At 43.9% G+C, this 5,046-nt stretch overlaps 1 long non-coding RNA gene across 1 annotated transcript; it reads left to right on the forward strand.

Moving 5' to 3' along the window:
* Window positions 1-1,145: 1,145 nt before the first annotated feature.
* LOC129641907 (uncharacterized) lies at window positions 1,146-3,092 on the forward strand. Its single transcript, XR_008709502.1, has 3 exons — window positions 1,146-1,669; window positions 2,711-2,776; window positions 2,881-3,092. It is a non-coding gene; the product is annotated as an uncharacterized LOC129641907 (long non-coding RNA).
* The last annotated feature ends 1,954 nt before the right edge of the window (window positions 3,093-5,046 follow it).

Below are 5,046 nucleotides of genomic sequence, written 5' to 3' on the forward strand. Positions count from 1 at the left end.
CCTTCCCAGCATCAGGGTCTTTTCCAAAATGAGTCAGCTCTTCACATCAGCTGGCCAAAGTATTGGAGCTTCAACCTCAGCATCAGTCCTTTCAATGCATATTTAGGATTGATTTCCTTTAGAACTGACTAGTTTGATCTCCTTGCAGTCCAAGTCCATCCATATTGTAGAATGTGTCAAAACTTCATTGCTTTTTAAGGATAATGTTCTACTGTCTGGATACCCCACATTTGTTTTTTTTATTTATCCATCAATGGACAAGGGTTGCCTCCATCTTTTGTCTATTGCAAAAAAAAAAAAAAAAAAAAAAACTTCTGTACACATAGTGTACGAATACCTCTTCAAGTCCCTGCCATCAGTTCTTTGGGTACACCCGGGGGTGAAATTGCTGGACCAGGTGGTGATTCTATGTTTAATTCTTTGAGGAACTATCAGACCGTCTTCCACGGCAGCTGCACCATTTCACATCCCCACCAGCAACGCATGGTTCCAATTTCTCCGTATCCTCAACAGAGTGTTAGTTTCCCCTTGTTTTTATTATAAACATCCTAATGAGCGTGAAGTGATAGGTCACTGTGGTATTGATTTGCGTTTCCCTGATAACTAATGAGCATCTTTTCATGTACTTATCGGCCATTTGTGTATCATCTTGCCCATTTTTACTTATTTTTTTGTTTTGTTTTTCTGTTTTTAAGGTGAATTTTCTTTTTTTTTTTTTTTTAAACGGGGCTATAGTCTTTGTCCATTTTTAAATGGGGTTGTTTGTCTTTCTGTCTTTCAGTTGTATTATATATATGTGTGTGTGTGTATGCTAAGTCACTTTGTTAGGGGAAGCACACTGATTGAAACCGCCCACCCTGGCCAGGCATCATAGTAACCATTTGCATGAGTTGTTTTATGACAGGAGATCCTGATAAGGAATAGGGAACTAATAAGCCACCACCAACCGGAAGAGTTCAGGAAAGGTCGAAAGGAGACACTGCGTGTCTGTCCACTTCCCAGAATCCCTCTCGCTAGCATCCATCTTGGCTGAGCGATGTGTGCGCCACCAGGAAAGACTCTGAATTAGAATGATTGGCCAAAGACCACGCAGAAACTAATTCCATTACCATAAAATCCAAGGCTGCGAGCCACGCAGCAGAGCAGTTCTCCTGGGTTCCCTTACCCTACTGCTCTCCACCCGGGTGCCCTTTCCCAATAAAATCCCTTGCTTTGTCAGCACATGTGTCTCCTCGGACAATTCATTTCCGAGTGTTAGACAAGAGCCCAGTTTCAGGCCCTGGAAGGGGTCCTCCTTCCTGCAACAAACTTCAGTCATGTCCAACTCTGTGCGACCCTATGGACCGTAACCTGCCAGGCTCCTCTGTCCATGGGATTCTCCAGGAAAGAATATTGGACTGGGTTGCCATGCCCTCCTCCAGGGGATTATATATATATTATATACATATATAATTTTATATTGCCTTTTTACTCTCTTGATTGTTTCCTTTGGTGCACAAAAGTTTTTAATTTCCATGAATTTCATTTTATATATGTTTAATATATTTTTTCTTTTGTTAGCTGTGTTTTTTGGAGTCATATCCAAGGATTTTGCCTGATGTTTTCCTTTTTTCCTTCTTCCATTCAGGTCTCTGATCCATTTTGACTTCATTTGTGTGCATGGTGTTAGGTAAGGTTCCACCTTCATTCTTTTGCCTGTGGAGATCCAATTTTTCCAGAACCAGCTGTTTCGTTGAAAAAAAGAAAACCTGTCCTTTACCCCATTGAATGACCTTAACATCTCTACAAAAAATTATTTTACCATGTCTTTGAGGGTTTATTTCTGGGATCTTTGTTCCATTGATCTATTTGTTTTTGTACCAGTGCCACACTATTCTGATTATTGAAGCTTTGTAAGAAGTTTTGAAAACAGGAAGTGTGAGTCCTCTGACTTTGTTTTTCAAAATTGTTTTGGCTATGCAAGGTCCTTGAGATTCCATATAAAATTTTAAAATTTTTGGCCATGCCATGTGGCACGTGGGATCGATCTTCTTTTTACCAACCAGGAATTGAAACCATTCCCTCAGCAGTGGAAATGCAGAGTTTTAGCCAATGGATCACCAGGGAAGTCCCAAGATTCCATATACATTTTAGAATAGATTTTTCTATTTCTGCAAAAAAGGTCATTGCAATTTTTATATGAGTAGCATTGAATCTGTAGATTCCTTTGGATAGCATTTTCATCTTAACAATATTAAGTTTTCAATCTATAAACTCAGATGTCTTTCTGCTTATACCTTCTTTAATTTCTTTTGGCAACATTTTGTAGTTTTTAGTGCACAAGACTTCCCTTTCCTTGTTAAGTATATTCCTAAGTATTTTATTCTTTCTGATGCTGTTGTAAGTAGAATTGTTTTCTTAATTTTCTTTTTGGATTCTTCATCATTAGTGTATACAAACACAACTGATTTTTGCATGTTAATTTTGTATTCTGCTGCTTTGCTGAATTTGTTTATTAGTTCTAAGAGGGTTTTTTGTTGTTTGGCATGTGTGGGGTCTTTATAGGGTTTTCTACATATAAGATCTTGCCGCTTGCAAAAAGAGATCATTTTACTTCTTCCTTTCCAATTTTGCTGTCTTTTATTTCTGTTGCTTGTCTAATTGTTCTGGCTAGGCATTCTAGGGCTAAACTGAATTCAATTGGTGAAAGCAAACATCCTTGTCGTTACAGACTGAGTGTACCTACCCCCAAATTCATATATTGATGTCTTAACGACCAATGTGATGCTGTTAGGAGGTAAGACTTTTGGGAAGTGATTTGGTCATGAGAGAAGAGCCCTCATAAGTGGGATTCATGCTTTTATAGAGAGACCCCAGAGAGCTCTCTTACCCTCCTTGCAGCCTGTGAGGACACAACCAGAAAGCACCCATGCACAGCCCAGAAGAGGGCCCTCACCAGAGCCTGACCACACTGCACACTGATCTCAGACTCCCAGCCTGCAGACTGGGGGAGACACGCTTCAGCTGTTTGTGAGCCACCAGTCTGTGGCCCTGCATTATCGCTGCCCACATTGACTGACACTTGTCTTATTCCCGGTATTAAAAGAAAGGCTTTAGTTTGTCAGCAGTGAATGTGGTGTGACTTGTGGGGTTTTCAAACATGGTCTTTATTCTGTTGAGGAAGTCCCCTTCTATTCATAGTCTGTTGAATGTTTCTACTGTGAAAGGGTGTTGGATTTTGTCAAATGCTTTTTCTGCATTGATTGAAGTGATTGTGTGATTTTGGTCCATTAATTTTAAGTTGGTTGTCACACTGATCAATTTTCACACACAGAATAGTTTTGCCTGTGGCAGAATCTCATAAATGGAAGGAGAACTGATTCAGCAGATGTGGTGGTAAGTTGATGGTAGACTCTTTTTTGTGACTGTATAGTATTCCAGGTCTTCCCGGGTGGTGCAGTGGTAAAGAATCCGCCTACCAATGCAGGAGACACAAGAGATGCAAGTTTGATCCCTGGGTCGGGAAGATCCCCTGGAGTAGGAAATGGCAACCCACGCCAGTACTCTTGCCTGAAAAATTCCATGGACAGAGGAGCCTGGCAGGCTGAAGTCCACAGGGTTGCAAAGAGTGGGACAAGACTGAGCACAGCACAACAGTATTCCACAGCAGGCCTCAAGCACAGTGTCTCCATCCTTTGGTGGATGGGTATTTGGGTGGTTTCCCATTGGGGTGACTAGGAATGGTGCTGCTGGGAACATCTGTGTCATATTTCTGTGGGTCAAGCCTCAGGAGTGGAGTTGCTGGCATGGGTTCTGGTCCCGGCCCCTCCCTCATCACACCATGGTTCAGCATCTACACACTTAAAGAGCCCTTTTGGGGTAGGTCTGGGGGCTGCTTCCAGTTTTCCCCAGAAATAAAAATGTCACTGAGCTGTGCATTACTGTGCCAAAGCGTCACAACCACTTCTCGAGGAGTGACAGGGCAGGGGCATTTGAGAGTCCCTGATACCCCCTGCCATCTGGCCTTCCCTCCAGACGGTCCCTGGCAGTCAGGGTCACAGGGTTCCTGCATGCTGATTTCCCTTCAAACCTTCCACATTTTTTTTTTTTTTATGGCTTCTCTGTGCGGCTGTGGAATCTTAGTTCCCTGGCCAGGGATTGAACCCAGGTCCCTGGCAGTGAAAGCACAAGGCTCTAACCATTGGACTGTCAGGAAAGTTCCTAAACCTGCCACTTCTGACTGCCAAATTACTAGCCACCAGCATTCTGAACTGAGCTGGAACAAATGAATATTCTGAACTTCTCTTGAAAGAGAAAGGAGTTCCAGGAGGCTGAGGGTACTTTGTTCATGTCCACATCATTTGTTTATATACATTACGATGCCACACTGTGCATTGCCCCACACTAAGTGATGCTGGACTCAACAGCCCCCCAGGCTGGGGAGCAAAGGCAAACACAGATTCCCCCACCCCCATGGGGTCAGGGCTGGGTTGGAAAGAGGAATTGTGGCTGCAGGACCCCAGACCAGGGAGCTGGGCCCTGCTGGGGGCCGTTAAAGAAGGCTTCCTGGAAGAGAGGGCGATGCTGATGACTGGACAGGAGTCCAGCAGTGGGGGAGGACATGGCAGTGACCCTGACAGGGAATTTGCAAGAGCATGAGTTCGAGGGCGCTGAGCAAGCATGGGAAACTGAGCAGGTGGGCGCACAGAGGCAGCAGGGACACTGCTCAGGGGCCCCTACCTGCAGAGTGACCTCAGAGGGAAGCACCTCCTGCAGGAGCAGTGGACAGTGTTCCTCAAGTTCAGCCTGATAATGCTCCCTCCCGAGACTAGCACGTCAGCATCCTGCAAGACTAAAGACTAGACGAAAGCTTCTCTTATAAGAAACTTATGCCTCAATGAAGATCAGCATCATCTCAGTGCCTCTGGGAGCAATAATAGGACACCTACTGCATGCTTACTCCTCATTCCTGTTTTTGTTGTCTGGTCGCTCAGTCATGTCTGATTCTTTTGTGACCCCATGAACTGTAGCCCACCAGCCTCCTCTGTCCATGGGATTTTCCAGGCA

This window comes from Bubalus kerabau, chromosome 1 (genome assembly GCF_029407905.1).
Source record: "Bubalus kerabau isolate K-KA32 ecotype Philippines breed swamp buffalo chromosome 1, PCC_UOA_SB_1v2, whole genome shotgun sequence".
Classification (NCBI taxonomy): Eukaryota; Metazoa; Chordata; class Mammalia; order Artiodactyla; family Bovidae; genus Bubalus; species Bubalus kerabau.